Here is a 24,094-nt window from a genome sequence, read left to right as displayed (position 1 = left end):
GGTATATGCTATGAATAAGAATTACTTTAGGTGCAGTTGATTTAGCATGGAGCTTTGTGAGAGGAGTTGTGTTGATGCTAGAGTTTTGTGTGGCAACGCAAATGTCTTTTACATAGTAGTTATCGCGGCTGAAATTATGAGTTTTATTTGTAACATAAATAACATGATGGATGACAACTTGGAATTCTGTTTCATAACACCGTTTTGTTAGGTGGTGGCGGCATTCTCCCACCCTAGTTTCTAGTGTTATTGGATACTTGTTTGCTACATATAAATGAAGGGTAGACCGTAGACGATGCAATTTGTGTGATTCAATTCAAAATTTCCTTTGTATGCTCATGGTATTGGATGTCATTTTGGATTAGGTGGGTGTTGCGTGGTTTCAAAGTAAGATGCTCATTCTTTAGTTCCCTTTCACGAAGAGAAACATATGTCTTGATACATTACTATCCAGAGATTGCCAACACCAGAACGCTAAGACCTTCTATGTTAATAATCTTGTCGTGTTTTGGTTTGGTTATTGTTTTTATGAATATTAGGATGTTGTCATGTTTTGGTTTGGTTAGCCCTCTTGTCTGGTGAGAAAGCTCAGACCTTACAAGGTAATATATTTGTGTGGGAAGTTGGAGTTAACAGCCTGTTAGTAGCTACAGTGATATATGCTGGGAACAAGTGAAATGAAAAATTAGTTATAGAATGGACGTTAGGAAGGATCAGCTTAAAAGAAAATAGGAATAGAGATAGTCTACTTTTTATCTGATTTCTATAGCATCATTGAGTTAGACCCGATATTATCTGTTGAGAAACATAATTGTGTGTAAGTTATTGAATTTCCGTCTCATGCTTTATATAACGTAATTCGTCAAATATTGTTCACTTACATATTTATTTATTTGGCCTTGTCATATTTATTTATTTGGGTTTGTCACAATTTATTTGTTGGGCTTGTCAAGTTTTATTTGTTGGGCCAATTTTGTTGCTTACCCATCTTATTTTCCCTCTTCCTTGTTTTTGTTGGTAACTTGCTTAGTTTATAAGTGGACTTAACATGATTAAATTTTTGGGCTTTACATAATTGATTTGTTGGGCTTCATATAATCCATTCGTTGGGCTTGACATGTTTTAAATGTTGGACTCGTCATGTTTTAATTGTCGAGCCAACCTTCACTACCGTTTGTTATATTTCATTTAACCGGCATGTTAAATTATGAAATGAGATATTTATTAATTTAATACAAGTATGAAAGATTTATTATAAATATGTATTTGGTTGAGTCGTATTCTTGTGAAAATGTCATAATGCTATCTTACACGCTTGATATACCTTTATGCCTACTTGTGCCGTTCTGCCAAATATGGGTTTAGCTCTTTTATCATGCCTCTTTCGGACTGTTCTGCCGATCGTGGGTTTACCTCATATCGTATTCTGGTGACAATGCCTTTACGCTATACATTTTGCTTGACTTGTCTTTACGCCTCTTTCGGACTGTTCTGCCGATTGTGGGTTTAGCTCATATTTTCCGCCTCTTTCGGACTGTTCTGCCGATTGTGGGTTCTCGACTTCCGTTCTGTCGATCGAGTCTTGGATGCGGACTGTTCGCCGCATGTCGAATCGGGGACCGTTAAATGTCTTTGAGAGTCCGCCAGATTTAGACTAGGACTGAGTCTTGGGAGTACCATTGTCGTCCTACCAGGGGAATTATATATTGATATATGAGTAGTAAAAGTCTCGCTTGGTTATAGATATTGGTATATTTATTTTAAGGTAAGAGTTATGCCTTGTGTTGTTTGTCTTGGTCCTATTGGACACTAGGGGTGAGATATAAGCCCTCTAGTTGCGATATGATCGCCGGGATTGATGTTCCCATCCGTTCTTATGGTGAGATGCAAGCCATAAGTATGAATGCGACATTAGTAGCCACGTCCCGTGCAATGTTTGCTAAGTGGTTTTCCAAGTAATGGCTACAGTTTCTATCCTTGTAATTTGCCTTGGTTGATCTCTTACTTAACTGTTTCACATAATTCGAATTCTAATCTCATATCTATGTCGTAATTCCTTGAAATGCGTGCTTTTGCATAAATGACCGTATTCTTATCTTTTATATTATTTAATTATTTCACATGAGTAATGATTCTCCATTATGCTAATATTGATCCATCGTATTCCATCTCATTTAATTACCATGTTTAAATATAAACTTGATATTCATATCTTTTGTAAGTATCTTACTTGATTTACCTGTTTTAGTTCTTTGTTATGTTCATTTCGACAATTTGTGGCTGGGAGAACCTTGAGTTACTCCCCACTGACTGTGGCGTTCATGTTTACATGAATGACAGGTGGTGAAGATGCTTATGTGGGGAAGACGTGTGGGCTAGTGAGAACTAAACCCTTGGGCCTTAGTTGCTAGTTTAGAAACCCCTTATATGTTTATTCGTGGGATATCTTTTCCCCGCCTTCTAGACTTGGGTTTTAATAACCTAAATCGGCCTATTGTTGTATTTGTTTCATTTCTTTTGGCACCCGCGTGTTAATCTTTAACTAGTAACTTTTAAAAGTTTTTAAAATATCACAAATTTCCGCTTTAATTTATTAGTTATATTTTCCGTTTTATCGCGGGGTGTCACATAATCATTGCTACAAAGTGTGTATGATCAAGTTAGATGTCAAAACCAATTTCTAAATAGGTATTTAAAAAGGGGTGTGTGTGTGTGATATAAGCACAAGATTTTAATAACACTTAAGACTGCAATGATCTTTTCAATCATGTGATGAGAAAATGGTTTCACTCGAGTTGTCGAGAGACCATGTGTATGAATGGATTTGAGTGGGAGTCAAAATTGCCATGTTTAGACATGAGATTCAGTGGGAGATATTGTCTTCCATATTAATGTCATATCACTCATTGAGGATGACATGGTAACACTACCATCTATAAGGGAGTGTTTGGTCTTCAATTCTCAATGAAAGATGACATATTGCATTTCAAAATTCCAAATCTATTATGACATATGGAATTTTAGATTGGCACTTAGATAGGTATCCTATATTGATAAGATTCTTTATCTGTTTAACATCAACATATCAAGAAGGTTTTTCATATTGATGAAAGTGGAATTACTATGATAGAGTCATAATCATTCACTGAACCTAATAAGTTGTTGATCACATGAAATTGATTGCTAATGTTTCCGCAATTAGAACGATCATGTATGCCATTATATGCACACGCCGTGATGAATAATATGCTTGGATCATAAAAAGTCAATAACAAGTCAATTCGAATAAAGGTCTTTTGAAAACCGAAGAGAACATCCTTTAAGATGCTTAAGAAGGATTGGGGATTCGTTCTTATGTTTGGATGATATACTAAGTTGTGTGTTGAAGGATTGCACAAATTTTAATTTCCAAACCTATAAGGATTTATCGAAATCCTAGGCTGATTTTATTGACTTAGGAGTAAGTGACTAGAAAATTGTTATAGTTTCAACCATTGCAAGTTCTACAAACAGAATCTAAGTACATTGTGATAAGATGGTCAACAAAGGGACTAAGAGTAGATCCCTCTACCATAGACTTTATCACAAGTTATACGATAACAGTGGGAGCATTTTCAAAGTATAAGAGCCCAAGTCTAGTAAGAAGACTAGGCATCTACTTAGATAAATTCATGTCATTAGAAATAACATTGAATAGAAGGAAATAGCATTTCATAAAGTTGGAATGTATGGATAAATAGTATATCCACTTACCAAACTTTTATTGCAATTTAACTAGTGTAAAATGTACACTATAGATTATAAGATATGAAGTAGTAATAAGGTATTGACTATTCATATATGATAATCGCATTTATCGTTTGATTTTCTTTAAACTCATCCATTACTTTGTTATATCCAAATGGGTTGTTGAGACAATATTGAACCCCATTGAAGTGAACTGGATTGACATAGTATATGCCCCTGGTTACTTATAGGAGGTGACGTCTCGAAGTGACTAGAGTGTGATGCGATTGATGGCAAGTTCAAGTGTCATAGGGTCATATTGGATGACTAGTCGATCACATAGACAGACTGTATGGGACACTCTGTCGGGCAGTGACCACTTATAGAGTTCTGTAAATTCATAAAGCCTGGCCATGGCAAGAGCTACTATAGTATTCTTATGAGTCGAATTCTTTTGACTAGAGACTATTCGCCCAAGTTGGCACAAGTTTCTGATTGGCTTTGATTTATACTCTACGACTGTCGTAACTGAAGTCAAATGAGTATATTTTGGGTTATGTTGAACTGTGGCTATACGAAGGGAATAGTGTGATAGGAATTGTCCAGCCCCTTGTCAGGGTTGTTTGAAATCTCAGGGCCACTCGAGGAGTAGTAAACTGAAATTGCGTGGCCACGCTCGGAAGGTATCTACGGTAGATAATTCCGGTCAGAAAATTACTCTCCAGATCGAGGAAACCACTCAAGATATGATCAAATGCAAGTACGACCTGCAAGACACCTTGCATTGAGTGGGAGATTGTAATAGGACAAGAGAATTGGTGACGCACATTTGTCTCGGACAAGTGGGAGATTGTTGGAGTACGTGTCCTTAACAACAGTGCGATCACATGTTTAAATCTCAAATTAAGAATGCGCAAGGGATGATTCATTATATAGTCAACTGATCAACATTAATTGGTAATGATTAGCTAACTAGAGTTTAACATTACTGTCGTTTGATGGTGGTGATCAGTTGATCCCTTAAGGTCACACTTATAGGACAATTCCCTTAATAGACAAGTTGATTAATTGTACAAGTTAATCAATTCCTTAAAATTGAACAATTCATTTGTGAGTGAAAATATTTATATCTTATTGTAATATTGATTAAATAAGATTTATTTTAGTAATTAAAAGATTTTATTACTAAAATTCGTTATTGTTTATGAAACAATCAAGTTAGGAATGATTGATTGATTATAATTGCAAAATGTTGTGAATTATAATAGCATGACCCATTTTATTTATGTGATCAAGAATTACTAGACAATTTGTTATATGTAATTTAATTAATGTATATAATGATATTTATTTGATAAATATGCATTAAATTAATTAATAACGTGTTATATGCTACATGTGACATATTGTGTGACAAATGACAAATTGACAAAAATAAAATGGGAATCCATTTTATATATGAACCGAAAATGGAGGGGTTGTAGTGGATAGTGGGTGATTTATTTTAATAGTTAAAATAAAAATAATGATGATCCTAATTCACTAGTCATACAAACCTAAAGTTTAGATAAGAGAAAAATAAAAAGGGAGAAGGCCATGCATTGGCCTTCCACCCCCCACAACCGGCTCCCTCCTTTCCTATATAGAGAAATTGTTCTCTATATTTTCATTCATCTCCTCACGTTTTCTCTCTATAATAGTTTTAGTAACTCCAAATATTGTTCATCTAAAATTATAATATCAATATATAAGTTTACTGGTGTAGTAATAAAGATATTATATATTATAATTATTTTAAGGGTACTAGTATATTAATCTAGTTAGTTGATATATTAGTTTAAGGTTTTTGTTTTGGGTGCAACAAGAGGAGGATCTCTATACTTAGGATTTTTGGAGGATCATCCATTACATTTAAGCTCAAGAACAAATAAGGAAGGTGTCCTTATTTGTGCCCTATTTTCAAACCAACAACAATGTAAGAACCATTGTTTTCTCATTTTATTTCTTATTAAGTTATGCATGCACTAGATCCTTAGAACTTATATTAAAATGTTAATTAGTTCATCATTAGAAAAGTCTAACAATAGGTATATGAACCTAACAAAATCTTCTCCCGGAAAATTATTGGAGATGAGATATAATTAGCGGGTGGTTCATGTGGTGATTTTAGTTGATGATCAGTGGTTAGGTGTGGGGCCCGAGTTTTGTCTAGAGTTTGGGTGGTCGGGGTTAAATGTCATTGGCGAGTATGGAGATGATTGTTGTTGTCGGAGAACGGCGATCAGGTCGGTGAGGTTTTAATGACGGTGGTGACTGGTTGTGAATGATGATTAAGACGAAAGGTGGCGGTGGCTTAGGTGGTTGGAGTAGGTTAGTACGGTAGTGATGGTGAAAGTGGGTAAATCGTTGCGTAGCAACAAATCACAAGAAGTTTCGAAAATGATGTAAAACTTTATAAAACCAATATTATTACAGGTAGCTTTGTCACTAGTTTACAATGTAACAACAAGACTATCAAACGCCCCGGGGGATTCTGTTAGCAGGATCCTAAATATAATAGTAACCTAGGTAGCACGGACACGGACACTGACACGACACGGACACGCGATACGGCATCTCATGAAATTTAGGACACGGGACACGTCATTTAAATTTAATAAAATATAAATTTTATATTTATTTATGTGCGATTTTATTTTTGAAAAAGTATTTGAATATTAAATTTAAATAAGTGAAGGTAAAACTTGACGTTAATTATAACTCATTCTCATTTCCAAAACCAAAAACTAACTTATAATCAATCTATTTCGACATCTCATTACTACTCTAAAGAACATCATTTACCGCTAATTCAACTTATTTCCCCACCAAATTCAACCATATAACAATTCACGTCATTTACCTTAAATTCAACTTGATTCCGTTTGAAGGTGTGTCCAAATATCATGGACACGGCTCAAAATACCATGTACACATGTCGGACACGTGCTCAAATAAAAGATGAAAGTTAGACACGGCTTTACAAGTGTCCGACACGTTTTGACGTGTGTCCGACGAGTGTCGTGCCCGACACGGGTGTCCGACACGGGAACGTCGATTAGGAGGAGTGTCCGTGCAACCTAGATAGTAACTAGTCAATTTACTCTTTTCAAAAAGATGACCCTCTCATATTCTTTTGTTGGCCATGTAGTTCAATTGAGAATTTTTAAATGGCCTTAGAGTGTTTTGAGAAAAAGATTTAATAGTTGGGTTTATTGTGAACTAAAAACTAGTTTGAATTAATATGAGAAGGTCACTCATAATTCAGATTATTCATGTTAAATTTCCCTTTTTAAAAAGTAAATTATTTTCATTAATATAAGGGTCATATAATTATATAAAATAATCAATAGAAATCAAAATTAAAAAATACAGATAATTTTGTTCAAATAAAAATCTAAAATACCACCATTATCATTGTACATGAAATATGATACTTTTGCGTACCCTTTTTATACCGTTATTTATAAAAACCTTACACGAGGGGTTTTCAATCTGAAGTAATGTTGAAATTAAATTATATTTGATGTTTTAACTGTAAATGTAGAGTTGTAACTATCTGAAAACTGCATAAAATCTTCATTAATCAAACTATTTTATATAAAAGAATTAGAAATAATCAAACTATTTTACATAAATGAATTAGAACTCTAACCACCACATCCACTAAGGAGAGAAATTAAAACCAATAAATGGATAAATATAAGACCCTAAAATGGCCCGTATCATGGGAGGGTTGGGCCGATATGGCTCTTGCTTGGCTTGAACCTGGCCTGATAAGACTATTTTTTTCAGACCTGTGCAAGTCGAGCCTCTTATTAGGGACCCGAGGGGCGAGTCCTACTTGGTTTAGGTGCGAGTTTAGAAGTCTGGTGGTGGGCCTTCGAAAGGAAGATTTAAGAGGTTGGGTGGCCCGAGTCTGGCTGCCCCTGTATTTTTGGCTCGGTTTTGTCAGAAGGAAAGAACGGGGCCATCGGGTTCTCGAGTTTGAAGGCTTAATACATCGAGAACTTGATTATCACGAAAATAAATGTTGCTAAACGGTTAAGCATAGAAGAGGAAGGTAAGGCTGCCTTTTTTTATTTCAAAAACATAGAGATCTGTCTTTATGTTGTTATAGATTCTGGATGGGTAGAAGGGATTTGGGAATGTTAGATGAACCATCTCAACCAAAACCTTAAGGTTATGGTTAAGGACCGACTATTATATTTATTCCTATTACGCCCCTCACTCGAATGCCTATTGGGCTTGAAGAGTGGTTAGTGTATAGGCTCCCGCCAAACCATGTGCTGAAATTTCACTTCGTGAGTTATTGGGGCTGCCAAGATTCGAACCCGTGACCTTTTTGGTCACCCTGGCTGTGATACCATGATAGATGAACCATCTCAACCAAAACCTTAAGGTGATGGTTAAGGTCCAACTATATTATATTTATTCCTACTATGCCCCCCACTCGAGTGCCCTTTGGGCTCGAAGAGTGGTTAGTGCACATGCCCCCTGTACCATGTGCTGAAATTCTTCTTTGTGAGTTGTTGGAGGCTGCCAGGATTTAAACCCATCACCTCTTGGTCACACTGGCTCTGATACCATGATAGATGAACCATTTCAACCAAAATCTTAAGGTGATGGTTGAGGCCCAATTATTATATTTATTTCCTATTAGGGAAGGGTTGGGTTTGGAGGCGATTATGGAAATGGGGACCATGGTGAGTGAGGGAGTTGATGGAAGGAGTGATGACGACAAAAGCACGTCGGTTCTAGCTAGGGTAATGGAAGCGAACAGATCGGTTTGTGCGAGACTCATTATCGAAAGTGATTGTGAAGGTGTCATCAACGACTTGAAGTTAAGAAAGAAAGGAAGGAGTGATATATATTTAGTTTATGATGAAGTATTTTGCTTAATTCCACAGTTTTAGATGATAGAGTTTTCGTTTGCAAGTAGAAGATGTAATAAAGTAGTTCATGAGATTGCTCATGTTTGGCCTTGGTCGTATGGTAGACGAAATTAGTCTAATGTACTCCCTCGAGGCATAGGCATTTTTGTTACGCCTGATTTTGAAATGTAGTAAGCCTTCTTGAGTTTTCTTTCAAAAAAAAAATCTAAACTATGAAAGCATAACTTGTTGTCACTTTGTAAATCACATCTTACACTTTACCCAACTAAAATTTTCACCTATAGTTGGAGTTTTTTTAGTAAAGAAAATTTTGATTTTATATAGTGGACGAGTTTTATTTCTTATTAAAAGAAGGATAGCGATAGAGTGTGGACGAGGCCACCCGCGCGTCGTGGTTTTGAGGCAGCGACACTCCTCCCACGGAACCTTGGTTTGCCAAAGCACGTCATGGGCCATTACCAATTTGTGAGGCATTGAAACCGATAAAAGTTTGAATAAGACTGTATTTGTGGAGTCGCCACCAATTTATTGTGGAAAATTGGAAACCGTTCGAATACCTCGTGCCATGTCAAGACACAAAGTGATGACATGAACACTAATAACTCGTTACCCTTAGCATTCTATGTCTAGAATTACTCTCGAGATGCCAATGGACACGGATGTCCAGAGATAACTGGAGTAAGGGGTGAGGGTACGTATCAGGAAGTTCTTTAATTCGAACACCTAATCCCGCCCGCCTCGATAACGGCCTCTATTAATGATTAGGAAAGTCGTTCATATTTTATATGTCGTCGATGTAATGCATGCAATGCAACAAACATGGATTAATCCTAGCATGTGAGATTAGCCTATGTCGATTAACACGTGTTTTAGCAAACAATTTGGTCGAAGTAAATGTTAGACCCAATACATGTGAATGCCATACAATTAAATCATAATAATAATGATAAATGAATTACAATAATTAAAATTACAAAAGTTAAAAGATTTATTTGATCTACGTCAAAAGTAGGCTTAAAGACGGAATTTCGAAGAAGAAAATAAAAGGAAAATGAAATTAGGATTAAAATATGAAAATATTTCAGATTAGAGGTGGTAATATGAATAGTTGTTGATTCAAACCTTAATTAGGAGCTATGTCAAAGCGAGAAAGAATTCAGGGACAGAAACGAACCCAGAACTGCGTCCTCTTGAAGAGGTGCAACACTTCATGCGTCGGTTCTCGAGCTGGGTTCTGGCTGTGAAGTCAGAATCGCAACACTATTATTGTCCGTTGGTAGATTTAAGATGGATTATCGATATTAGACTCAAATTGAAGTGTTTTATCCGATCATATGTCTCTGGGCAAGTCATAAAACGAATTAAAATGAGAAATTAAAGCGGTTTACATGATTATGATTATACGATGAACTCGTGTCGGAAATACAAAAAAGCAAAATTTGAGGTTAAATTAAGACGAAACTGGACAAATAAGACTCGGAAGAAAATTTATGTATCAAATTGGGACTCTAGAACCTCGACATGAACAAGTCGAAACCCCGAAGAATCGATTTGAAGTAAAACGGCGAAAGCCCGCAAGTATTGAATTACTCGGAATTAAGGATGAATTAAGCATTGTAATTAAAAGAGATTGTTAAAATATGATTTATATACTGAAATAACAAAGGGAACGAAGGAAAATGAAAGAATAAAAAAAGGAGGAAATTTGCAGGAAGTCGAGGAAGAAGAAGAAGTGCAGAAGCAGCAGGCAGCCTCTGGAAGAGGCGCAGCGAGGCTGCGATCCTTCTTGAAGGCGCAGCTGCTGCTACGTTTCTTCTCGACGTCTGACCTCTGCTGTTTCGTAAAAACTGCTTTAAAAGGTGGACTTTAAATCGGTTTTCGAACGTGCTTTTGATATAGATTCACATTAATTAATACAAAATAAAAGTGCAAAAATAAATGGGATTTATACTCTCGGGCTTACATGTTTGACGAAACGAGATTGACTAAAGTTATCGTTGAGTGATTGCTTGACTCGAATATGCGTGGAAAGTGCCCTCGTTAGAGGATTTAGTAAATTGATTAGGTTGATTAAAGGTTGAGTTGGTCAAATTGGTCGGTCTATGCAACGTGACTGGGACTCAGAATGATCTGAGTTTACATGGTCGATTGATCAAGCATGTAGGCATCGAAAGGCAACAGCGTAGTCTAGAATGCAAAGAGAGAGAAAAGGCGGAACACTCGCGTGTCAAATATCGAGGCCGAAGGCCTCTAGTTATACTAAATATGTGGAAGAGTTTAGGAATGACACGGATTTGGAAAAAAATCTCGTAAATATTCTGGAAAATGCGAAAAGAGGCTAGAGAAGAGGCGCAGCAACTACTGCGTTTCTTCGAAAAGGCGCAGGATTTGATGCGTCTTTTCTCCAGAGGTTTCCTCCTCGGCAAGAAAGATTTTCGCGTTTTATTATGGAATTTCGGTAGATTTACACTTCCTTATTCCATGAAACACAATATTCCGGTAGATATTTACTTAAAATATTAATTTTAAATAGGAATAAATATCTAGAAAATTTTAGAACATTCCGGAATATTCTGACTCGTTATTTTAACGATTTTTTGAAAATGATACAGTTTTTTACCCGGACTCCAAATGAGCTCTAATTACTGTCAAAACGACCATATCGGTGCATAGATGACAACCCATGGGTTGACTCGAATGTTTGAGCTAGCACTTTGACGATGAACTTACGAATTATCATAAATCGTTCCGCGTATCAAACATGCGGCCTAATGATCACTGGGTGGTTAGCGGGAGGTGTAGAAATGAGGTATTGTGGACATGGGCCCCTTCTGCGTAAAAATTCTGTCGACTGGATTGTTTTAGACCGGTCGGTTTCGTCTCGGCAAGGGTCTCGAAACGATGCAAGAGATGTTCAGAGTCGCCACCAAGCATTTGTGGGATGCCTGGAACCCGTTCAAATCCACTTTTTACCTAGCTCAACCAAGGCAAAAATCGGTGTTTGACATATGTACTAAAGATAAGGAGTCGTCCCTCTTTAGCATCCTATCTCTGGAATGACTCTCGTACGCCCTGGATAAAGTCGTCCACTATCCAAAGTTTCTGAGTAAGAGGTGAAGTTACGTATTGGGAAGTCCTTAAATCGAACACCCAATCATGCCCGCGGTAGCGGCCTCTACTGATCGATCTTGGTTGGTTAAATGCAAAAGTTGATAAAACGGGTAAATGCATGAATGCGCATCCACAAGTTTGAACCTAACATGTGAGCTTTCTATGTCGGTTGTTTAATCTAAGTATCAAGTATTTGATGTCAAGTTGGATTAAAATTTTATTTGTATGCAAGACGGAAATTAAACATCCATTTACCGAGTTAGGTGTAGGGTGCATAACGTGATCCATTTGTCTTAGTAAGGCATTTTGCAAATACAATGTAAAACGGGTATATTCATCATCTTATCCGTCCTTTATTCGGGTTAACCGAAGTCGGGATCGTCCTAGACAAAAGCTGGAAGGAAACAGGGTCTGCATCAGGCAGCCTATATAGGCGCGAGCCATCAGACGATGCAAACAGGTCTGTCCCGATTTGAAAATTAGAAAATGATTAGCCTGTTTAGGCGCGGGTCAACAGACGATTGAAGGGATATCTTCTGACCATAAAAAATTTTGTAAAACGGTATGAAAAGAGGATGTTTGAACTCGTCTTAATTTGAAAAGGTCGTTTAGATCACTTTTGTGTCGATATGAAGAACGAGACTTGAATAATTATCATTATTTTGACAATATTCGATGTCGGGTTCGGTTTTGCAAGCTTGACATGAATAGTTTTGAAAATGATTATGAACTAATTGTTTTTAGTTCATTTGTGTAATTAGTCAATGTTCATCATCGTGCTCGGGTTAAAATCCGACATGATATGTAGAACCAACGATGATTTTGTATTTATGACTAATGCATTTATTTTGAAAATGTAAAGAAATGAAATAAAAGGTTTTAAAATGCCTTTTAAAATGTAATTAACCAAATATTATCACCGAAACATGGATTAAACCGTCATGGTATTAGGTACCAAGGGTGAAAATGTTTTATGGTTAAAAGTTTTATCATAAAAATGATTTAAAATATTTTAAATGGTAAAAACCGATTACAAATAAGAAATGAATTAAAGGGGAAGATGAAACCAAACTTGGCTGGATTAAGGCCTGAGAGGGGCTTTAGGCGCGAGCCCTGATGCTATACAAGCAGCCCCTGTCTCCAGCCAAAATCCGGATTTGGCTCATTTATCCCATATTTGGATCATGTTATGCATGTTTTAGCATGTTATAGTCATAAAACAGATGAAAAACATGATAGAAGAGGATTTTTACACCCTCATACTTACATGCTAGGCATGAGACGAGAAATCGACGAAAGTGTATCAACTTGTTTAGTTGGAAAACTCGATTTGAAAACCGTTTTAGCAATGTAAAAAGAGTGTTTTAAGTTAAGTGATGGTGCAGTTGGTCGAGATGGTCGGTCAAGTGATTTAATGCACGATGACGGTACCAAGCAATGTGTAAGGCTTGTGTTTTCGATCGGTAGGTCGAAAATACGTGTCGGTTTGTGACTTGAGAAGTCGAGTCTAGAATTTTAAGGGAGAAAAGAGGGGGCGGACACTCGCGTAAGGTGTTATGGTGTGTGAAGGTGGGTATTTATAGAGAAATGGGTGGTTGTGTGCGTTTTGAGCGCCGTGGCCGCATGGGCTATTCGAAGAGGCGCGAGCCATTTCGCGGGTCTTCGAGGTGTCTTGTCACTATCACTCAATTGTAATCATGATTTTTTCTATCCTATGTTTTGGATGACATGATTTGTACTTGACCATGAAGCATTCCGGGAAATACATAACATGGAAGTCTTGAAAAGTTTTGTTTTTTGTGTTTGACTCGGTTTGACTCGTTGTTGGAGTCGGGATTTGAATTTTGAGTCGGTTTTTGGTCCGGTGTCGGTTTTGACTCTAGTTAGTGTCATTGCGACCATGTCGTCATGCATTAAACACTCGAGGTAGTTTTAAAAGTTTTGAAATGTTTTGTTTTTGAAATCGTTTTAAGTTTTTCGACGTATAGTTGTACAAAACTGTGGATTAAACGCTGCGATTCCTAAGCATGTTGTAGTCTGATAATCATCGGGTGTTTATCGGAGACTCGAAAAATACTGGGTATCTACAAAGCCCCTATTTTGACCGAGGCTTGGAAAGGGCGAAAGTCAAAGTATAGCCCCTAGGTCATACGAAGATTACAACCTGGAGACCGAAGCGACCTCGAGGCGGCTCGAAAGGCTTCGGGCCAAGGACCTACCGTAGGGAAGGGCGACGCCAAGGCGACTCGGGGTTACGAGTCAAGGACCTGTCGTCGGGAACAGTTTAGAGTCCGTCGACTATTCATGCGGGTAGTTTAAAGTCCGTTAGACTATGTATGAAGGCTTGCCAGCCATAAGAAGGAGTGATACCTGAGGCGTCTTTAGGATATGTCCTTAAGCTGTTTCTTGTTTGCGGACAAAGGCTCGCCAACCGTACTGTTGTGGATATGAAAGGGCTCGCCAGCCGTGTTGCGGATATGTAGGGGCTCGCCAGCCGTTTGCGGACATGAAGGGGCTCGCCAGCCGTGTTACGAATATGAATGGTCTCGCCAGCCGCGTTGTGGATATGAAGGGGCTCGCCAGCCGCTGTTGAATGTGATGCGTTTTGAGGCTTGTCAGCTATGTTGAATGTGTTGCGTTTTGAGGCTCGCCAGCCATGCCGGATGTGCGTTGTGAGGCTCGCCATCCATGTCAAATGTGCGTTGTGTGGCTCCCTAGCCATATCGAATGTGCGTTGTAAGGCTCGCCAGCCATGTTGAATGTCGATTGATTGATTGTGGGAAATAACCGCGTTGGATGAGCCTATTTCAAGAAATTGTTTGAATTAGCGGGCTCCATGAGAAAGCCTCTGATATCCTAATGGGGAATCTCGGTGTTTATATTGAATGTTTGTGGCGCCGAAAAGGGATAGGCTCGTGAGCCTGGCTCTCGTGGTCAGCGGTGATTTTGAATCTCGAAGAGAGATAGCGGTTTTTATTGTTGTTTGTTTTATAGAAAAAGGTCAGATGTGTACTCTGTCGTCTGATGTGTGTTTGGGGAGGATGATTTTAATTTCGTCTTCCCATGATTTGAGATTTGTGAAGGATAGTGAATTTTCACTATCCCTCTTTGAAGGTTTGACGGTTTTTAATGCCGTTCGCCTGAGATTTGAAAAAGTTGTTGAAAATTGTGAGAATAGTGAATTTGAATTTCACGATTGATTTTGTATTTGAAAGATGACAGCTTTTAATGCCGTCGTTGAAATTTGTGAAATAGCGAATTTAAATTTTGCTACTTTTTCGTTTTTGAGAGATGACGGTTTTTATTGCCATCGTTGAAAATTTATGAGAATAGCAAGTTTTGAATTTCGCTACTCGTTTTTATATTTGAGAGGTGGCGGTTTTTAATGCCGTCGTTGAAATATTGCGAAAATAGTGAATTTGAATTTCACTATTTTGTTTTTGTATTTGAAAAATGACGGTTTTTAATGCCATTGTTGAAATTTTGTGAAAATAACGAATTTGAATTTCACTATTTTGTTTTTGTATTTGAAAAATGACGGTTTTAATGCCGTCGTTGAAATTTTGTGAAAATAGCGAATTTGAATTTCACTGTTTTGTTTTTGTATTTGAAAAATGACGGTTTTTAATGCCGTCATCGAAACTTTGTGAAAATAGCGAATTTGAATTTGACTATTTTGTTTTTATATTTGAAAAATGACGGTTTTTAATGTTGTCGTTGAAAATTTGTGAAAATAACGAATTTGAATTTCACTATTTTGTTTTTGTATTTGAAAAATGACGGTTTTTAATGCCGTCGTTGAAAATTTGGTGATTTGTGTGGGGAATTGGGCCAATGCCAAAAATTCCGCGGAATGCGTAGGGGACACCTCAATGAGGCGCGAGCAGTTGTGCGAAGGAAGGGAGCTTCCCTTTTTTCTGTAAAAACACGCGAGAATGGGGAGCTCCTCATTCTCATCATCTTCTTTGACACACACAAAAAACCCGGAAAAAGACGCCATTTTCGACCTCGTTTCTTGCTTGTTTTCGTGCGCTTATCATCATGTCATATCAAGGTATGTAAATCCTCTTGAATCCATTTGAATTTGTTTGTCTTTTGGTTAATTGAATTAGGGCGAAACCCTAAGTTTTCGAAAATTGAATTGGGCGTTTTTGTTTAGCCCATTTTCGAGTGAAATTTACGATTGTATTAGGTTAGAAACCTGTTTAGGAGTATAGGGGTGCTTTTAGTTTGCATTTTGGTCCCTGTTCCCACTCCCTAGGCTCAAAAAACGTGAATGAGACGAAAAAACCGTCTTATTTCACAAATGCCAAGTTTGTTTGCTTGAGTTGTAGGCCCCAATAGGTTGTATTGTAGTCGGGGAAGACCGTGTTTGCCATATTGAACCTTCATTGGGTGTTTTTGCCTTTTGCGACGGTCTTATGTCTGATGAAATAAGCGTCTGTTTGAGCTCAAATTGAGTCTGTTTGTCTTGAAATGGACCTTACCGGTAGTTTAGGTAATTTTGAGACGTGATTAAATCACGTTGTTTTATCGTGGTCGTATTTTGAATTTTTGACCCGTTTGTGTCCGATTTGGCGTAAAATTGCCTTTTTGAGCTGCGGAAAATACCCTGTTGTGTCGGGAATTTTTTGTTGCTGTTTTGCGGGCCTTGTGTGGGCCTTGAGGTGTTGGGTGGTTTTTGAAAATTTTTGCTGTCGTTTTGACTCGTCTTTTGCTTGAAAAGAAGGGCCAGTTGGTTTTTTTGGTGAGGCTTTAGTGAATTGTTTATTGGTTTTGTTGGTTGGGTTTGGGCGGGTTTGCCCTTATTTTTGTTTTGCATTTGTAGGGGTGTGTTTTTTTTTTATTTGTCCATTTTGTGCCGTCGTAATCCTGGAATTTCGGCTGACGTTTATGTTTTGTCCTGATTTCAGGGGAGTGCTTTGGGCCCACTGGGTCCGTTGCTAAGACCTTAGAGGAAGAGAATGATCCCGGATGAGGAGAGACAATTGTTGCCTTGTCCTTGACGAGTTGTGTTTCTCCCTGGCGGCCTTTGTCCAGCCTTTGATCAATTATTGATCATTGGCTGTTGTCTGCAGAGGTTCGGACGTCTGATGAGTGGGGGTCAAGATGGGTGCATTGACCTACGTTACCGTCTTCGATTGTTGTTGAATTCTGATGATTGGGGTTCAACATATGGGTGGCGCCCTATGTCATGGCTCCTTCTCGTCGTCGAATTCCGACGATTGGGGGTTAACGTCGGGGTGATGAACTGAGTCACAATTTCTGATTGTCATGTCGTACGAAATCTGCCAGACATTGTTTCCCTTTTTGTCACGGAGTAGGAATGAGGTATTACTGTCATGGTTACCGCCTCTGCTTCCGCTGTTACTCCTGTATTTTTCATGTTGCTCCTTTACTTTTCCGATCGGAAGGATAGAGAGTGCTTAGTTCGGTAGGTGGCGGATAGCCCCCTGTTCGTTGTTTTAGGCCAGTGTCTGTATGATAAATACTTGTACCGGATCCTGTTTGTATGGTCAATCGTTTGTATCAAACGTGTGTCGATGTATTTTGCGTGAGGCGGTTTCTATATATGTGTTTTTGGTTTGTAGTTTAATTGGTTTGCCTTTTTTGTGTTGTGTTTCGGAGAAGCACGGTCAGCTGCCGATTCTCTTTTGCTTTACATTTGTTCCTGCATCGTTAGTGATACCCGTCGTTGTGAGTACCAAAAATAATATTTATATTTCCTATTAAGACTAACAGAGGCTAGTGGTATAGGGTCGAACCACAGAGAGGCAGATGTAATTATTAGTTGTCTAATTCTAGTCTAAGGTAACGAATGTGGGGGTTGAGTTGATTTAGTCTGTAACTAAGGGCAATAAAAGACAATAAACTAAATAGACGGATAAAACAAATATTAAAAGGGTGCAAGGATGGTCGGTTCACTATAGTTTCGGCGGCAGCAAACTAGGTAGGTCAAAAACAAACACGTGAGACAGGAAAATAAGAGGTCCTCTCGGTCCACTCTCACAAGTAGCATCTTTCGATCTCGCTACAGGTCCCTAATATCACTAATACTAACTTTCGTCTTGAGAAGTGACTAAAAAGGCTAAACTAACTTATCTTTCGATCTCGTTAATCTAGTTGTCTTAATTAAGTAGGCTATCTCCCTTCCCTATCTTTCGATCTCTTGTGGGTCGGTCAATCCTAGGCATTCAACTAGTCGCGTGCACTCGATTCGTCAAATATAGAAGTTAAATTGATTAAGATGAAGCATATCTCATGAGGCCAGTCGATCGACCAGGGAACCCAGTCGATCGACCGGCATGCGATTCAGGGTTCCTATTCTAATGCCGCCTAACCTACAGTTCCCCTACATCCTAGCACGAGGTAATTAGCTACTCATGACGATGATGAAAACTACAACAATATTAATGAATGAAACTACTGAATTCATGCTTAAGTTAATTGAATAACAAATAACAATAAACGATTATTGGCTTCGGGAAACTAACTAGCAAATCTATACTATGAACGGAATATAAGCAATAAAACTAAACAAGAACAGGAGAATACCGAATGGAAGAATTGCAGAGAAAAGATCCCGAAAACCAAACCGGAAGATAAATTGTATTCAAGATCAAATAAACGTTAAACCCTAAATTACTGATGATAAAACTAATAAAAACTCCCTTCCTTCTGCCTAATATCAAGTTACGTTATATAGGAATATAACGCAACTCTTTATTCCAAAACCTAATGTACAATGGGCTTCCTTTTCCTCGATCTTTTAATTCACGTCTGAATTACGGCTTGGTCGATCGACCATGCAAGGCAGTCGATCGACTGGACTGCAGTGTACAGTAGCTCCTGTAAGTCGTGGGTTTGTCGATCGACTAAGGGCAGTGGTCGATCGACCAAAGTAGCTGATACTTGACTTCTAACTTCTCGTGGATTTGTCTTTCGGGTCTCGAAATGCGCACCAAGCTCGTTCTTTAAACGAATACTTCACGTCAAATGCAATGCGAGATACTCGAGGATGGATTTGGCTCAATATCTACTCATTTCCGCATAAATCTGCAATATTACATAAAAATACGAAAGTAGACGAAATAGGGCAAATAGTAGCCTTAAACTACATAAATGAGCTCTGAAATGCGTGTAAAATAGGGTGTAAAACATCATATAAATAACACGCATCAAACTTCCCCAAACCAAACCCTTGCTTGTCCCCAAGCAAGAACTGGACTCGATCCTAAAACCCTAATGGAACGAGTTCAATCTCAGAGCGAAATGCACAATGAATGGCCTAAACCGATTTAATGCACAACTAACAATCAATTAGTAATGCGAATCATGCAAACGAGTTATGAAGTCATTAAAAACTGCTGAACCGTCAACTATAGAAACTTATCAAATTGGACTCTCACGAGTCGCTCAAATCACTCAAATAAGCACAGGTGAATAATGTAAAGGTAGAAAGAATTCATTTGTAGTGACACTCACCTAACTACGACCTATAAGAGCATGCCTGCAATATAATATGAAACAATCTCTACAACCGTACATATGCATTCCAACCAAACAGATGACCATGACACATGCCGAGGTATATATGGATATGTGAGGTATGGGTAAGAAGAGGCAAAACATTTATGGGAATGTGGGGGTACAGGTGATCAAGCTAGTACCGTAACAAAACCATATGACAACATCCTTCTTCTTGCTCAAAATTCAATCGACACGGTGCTATAGCAAGCACAAATCTCACAGTTTCCATGATAAATCAAACAACTCCCCATAAGATATAAATGAAACATGGGAGCAAAAATCGCCATAAAAATAAAGATCTTGAATTATGCGAATTGATTCTTTCTTTTCTTTCTCGGGCTTCGGTCGATCGACCAAAAGAGGCAGTCGATCGACCGGCTTAAACAGTACATACTTTTTTTTTTCTTTTCCAAATCATTTTGTTTTTCTTTCCTTCCTTTCCTTTTTCATCTTCCAATCATCATCTCAAAAGAGCATTTGCCACCAAAAACGTAGTAACAATCCCAAAACTAAACTACTAGCTTGACAAAGGCAGGATAAATGTAGGATGTAGTAACGGGACAAAAAGGGATATTTTTGGCAGTGTGGAGCTTATTGGTAAAATGAGAAAAAGGAAACCTCTTCCACATGTGTCAACTAACCACGAACCGAATGCATACAGGTATTAAGCAGATTAAGTTCATGTTTATGCAAATTAATGAAACATGTCTCATAAGGAGTACTACTCACAATCCTAGATAAACTGGTCATAGATGACACCAGTTATAGGCTCTAAAACTCAGAATATGATGTAGTTTGCCAAAAATCTAAGTCAAGTCTCAAGTCCAGCAAGAAATGTAACGAAAACTCGTAGACGATGCATTTATGATTCTACTAATAACATGTCAATTAGCAAGGCTTAGGCATAAAACAGATGAAAATGCAATGTCATCATTGAAATACTACCGTTCCGACTCGACCTATATGCTAAAATAAACGTGCAAATTTTGAAATTTTGATGAAATTTTCCAATTTTTTTGAATTTTTTGTATATATAAGGGAAAGTAAACAACAATTCAAGACAAAAATGTAAACGTGAATGCGAGCAAATGAAATGTAAATGAAATTTTGATGAAATTTTCCAATTTTTTTGAATTTTTTGTATATATAAGGGAAAGTAAACAACAATGCAAGACAAAAATGTAAACGTGAATGCGAGCAAATGAAATGCAACGCAAAACCCTTCCCCAAACCAAATCGCACAATGTCCCCATTGTGCAAAATCATGTAGTGAAGAAAAGGAAAACGAGAATTGCGAGAAAAACTATAAAGGACATGAAGTAAAGCTTAGAAACTCACAAGACTTTAAGCGCAGCAAAAGGAAACCTCCCCAAACCAGCGTGGGCTAGGAGGTTTCAGTAGCTAGCAGTGCTACTAAAGGTACCTGAAAAGATAACAATACCACGCATAAAACCAAGAAAGCAATGTTGAAGCGGTAATTATGTGCAAAAAGAAGAAAATGGAAGAAATCAGAAACATGACGGAAAATTCTACGTAGTAGAAAACTCCCTTAATTCCGCAAAATGACCAAACACGGCAGGGGAGTGATCGTGAACAGGTACAGCAGCGTCCTCGGTCAATCGACCACATTACTCAGTCGATCGACCAGTGTGTCAGGAACAGAAGCTCCTGGAACTGTGCAGCTCAGTCGATCGACCATAAGGGTCAGTCGATCGACTGGAAATACTGCTGTAACTTTCTGATTTCTCAATTAGCTCGAGAACTTGAGCTAATGAGGTCTAAAAACCTGCAAATGCACAATAATACGCGCCCAAAATTGCGCCAAACCCAAAGTAACCATCTAAAGTGTTTAAAATCCTAAGCAAAGTTAAAATGCGAAGTCTCGCGCACACAAAACAATTAATAAAAAGATTCAACGAAAGCAATAAAATGTAAATGTTTGTGAAAAGTCTCAATCAACTAATAGTTGATCAAGAACGGCCACGGAATGGCCCACTTGACTGGCTTCTGGCTACAAGAGGTAGCCTCAACAGTGCTCATCTTCTCAGCGGCACTCTTCTTAATTCCAACATCCGTCAAGCTCAACGGATCAACGTGTCGGACATCTTCCCACTCAATGACCTCCTCTGACTCGTCGGAATCCAAATCGGACTCCGTCGCTTTGACTGGCTCATCATCTGGCTCCTCATCAGTGCCATAGCTAAGGCATCCTAGACCACCTCTTTGAACGATCAGCTCCTTCATAGCTGGAGCAACATGCGGCTCTTCCTTCCCCAAACCAGCTCCTGCAATGTCTAAAACAGTAGAATCTTCCTCCACTTTGCTCCCAGTCTGGGGCGGAGGTGTCACAACAGGAGTAGGAATAGAGACAGCCATATCAGGAAGTATAAAATAAGATTTCTTTTCAGAAACCGTATTGCAAGTGACAGGCCACATAAGGTCTTTCTTCCTAGCTGTATGGGCAAAGACAATGGAATGCTTGCCTACCTTAAAGGTCAAAGTTCCCGAACCAACATTAATAACTGCACCAGCAGTGTGCAGGAATGGTCTACCCAAAATAATAGGAATGTGGGCATCTTCGGGCATATCTAGTACCACGAAGTCAACAGGCAAGAAGAACTTCCCTATTTGCACGGGAATGTCCTCTAAGACTCCTATTGGCTGGACCGCAGAGCGATCAGCCATCTGTATTGTCATGTTCGTGACTGCAAACCTGATCAACTTTAACTTCCTAGCAAGACTCAAGGGCATTACACTAATACTGGCTCCTAAGTCACATAAGGCTTTCTCAATAGGAAAGGTGCCAATATTGCATGGAACATAAAAGCTACCTGGGTCTTCTAGCTTAAGGGGTGCAGTGTGGGTCAAATAGGAGCATGTCTCCTCAGTTAGTACGACAGTATGCACAGTTTCAAGTGACTTCTTTTTAGACAGTAATTGCTTCATAAACTTCATGTAAGCAGACACTTGATTAACTAACTCTAGGAAAGGTACTTGTACGTTTAAACTACGAACGACATTTTCAAATTTATTAAACGATACCTGTTCCTTCGTCGGCACCAATCTCTCCGGATAGGGGGCTGTAAGTAGCAACTTAGCCCTCTCCTCTAAGTCTCTCATGCCGGCATCGGTGGATTTAGGCTGAAAATCCACCACCTTCTCTTTGTTGAAGCTCGATCCCTCTTCAGACCGTCTCAGAAATAAACCGTTAATCGTCATTGGGTCATACTTCGGAATCGGAACGGACCTATCAGCATTCGGGTCTTGACTCAATAATTTTGGAGTTGTCGTACCCCGAAACAAGTGATCCCTCAAGTTGTCAGGCATTGGAGAACGAAAAGAATCACCTTCAGCAGCAATCTCAGTCGATCGACCAGATTGGTCAGTCGATCGACTGACTTCAACAGGACCAGAAGCTACTGTTTGTCGCACTTCAGTCGATCGACCGGGTTGGTCAGTCGATCGACTGACATACCTGCTGATCGTCTTTTTCTTGTTTTTATTCACCACTGCCTTCTTCTTGCTTGTTTCTGCCTCATCTTTTTCAGGGGCATCCTCTACCATAATGGGCCCATCAAGGGTAGACCCACTCCTGAAAGTGATAGCATTAAGGGTCTCTGTTTGCTCCGTCTGAGTCGGTAAATGTCCCGGACCTCGAGTTGTATTCTTGCTAGCCAATTGAGCAATTTGGCTCTCTAGCAGTTTTATCCCAGCCTCTCTAGCTTGGGACTCCCTTTGTAACATATTCTTCAATTCAGCAAAGTCGGAATTTTGGGATTGTTGCTGCTGCGGCACATAGGGAGGCTTTTGGTAAGACGACTGCTGCTGCTTATGAGGGGGCACATAATTCTACTGCTGCTGCTGTGGAGGTGGAGTTGGATTTAGGACATTTTGGCTACTCCACCTCAAGTTGGGATGAACATTCGGCTCATAGTAGGTGTTTGTCTGCCTATAATGTTGAAAGGCAGCACAAGACTCAAAGGGACTAGGACAGTTTTCTGAAACATGTCCCTCAGCTCCACATCTTTTGTAGACGAAAGGACCGTCTGACACAGCATTCACATGGTATATCCCCCAACTCGTACTTATCAAATCTCGCAGTGAGAGCCTCTAATGCAGCTACAGCAGGAGATTCAGCACTTCTCCTTTGATTTCCCCTCGAATTCCCATACTCAGCTTTATGGGTAGCTAAGTCATCAATGATCTTCCACCCCTTAGTCTCTCCCATATTCTCCTGGAATCTGTCACTAGCTGCAGCATCCAGGATAGCCCTCTGATCGTCGTACAGCCCGTTATAAAACTGATTGCATAGACTCCATTTTTCTAACCCATGGTGTGGAATGGTTTGCACCAGCTTCTTGAAACGGACCCATGCCTCATGAAAGTTCTCATCCGGCCCTTGTTTAAAGCTCGTGATCTGAGCTCTAATGGCATTAGTCTTCGAGGCAGAAAAGTATTTCTTGTAGAATGGCAAGGCCAAGGAATTCCAGTCGGTGATCCCATTAGCAGCTCGATCCAGATCTTTGTACCACTCTCTTGCAGCATCACGAAGAGAGAATATAAACATGGTCTCCTTAACCTGGTCTGGGGTCACGCCGGTCGGTGGAGGTATGGAACAACAATAATCGATAAGATTTCCATATGCTTGGCTGCATCTTCATTCGCAGCTCCCCCGAATTGGTTCCTCTCAACCAAGTTGATATAGGATGGTTTCGGCTAAAACATTTTGTCCGTCCCTAGTAGGGAAAACCCCTTATAGAGATTTGCAGCTGTCGTCTCAGAATGACTCGCTA

The 24,094-nt window shown here is 38.9% G+C and overlaps 1 non-coding gene across 1 annotated transcript; it reads left to right on the top strand.

Annotated features, from left to right (window-relative positions):
* Positions 1–23,626: 23,626 nt before the first annotated feature.
* Positions 23,627–23,733, top strand: LOC141622493 (small nucleolar RNA R71). Its single transcript, XR_012532986.1, has one exon. It is a non-coding gene; the product is annotated as a small nucleolar RNA R71 (small nucleolar RNA).
* The last annotated feature ends 361 nt before the right edge of the window (positions 23,734–24,094 follow it).

Source organism: Silene latifolia, chromosome 1 (genome assembly GCF_048544455.1).
Source record: "Silene latifolia isolate original U9 population chromosome 1, ASM4854445v1, whole genome shotgun sequence".
Taxonomy (NCBI): domain Eukaryota; kingdom Viridiplantae; phylum Streptophyta; class Magnoliopsida; order Caryophyllales; family Caryophyllaceae; genus Silene; species Silene latifolia.
The sequence above is the reverse complement of the archived record's forward strand: the minus strand, read 5'-3'. Positions and strand labels throughout refer to the sequence as shown.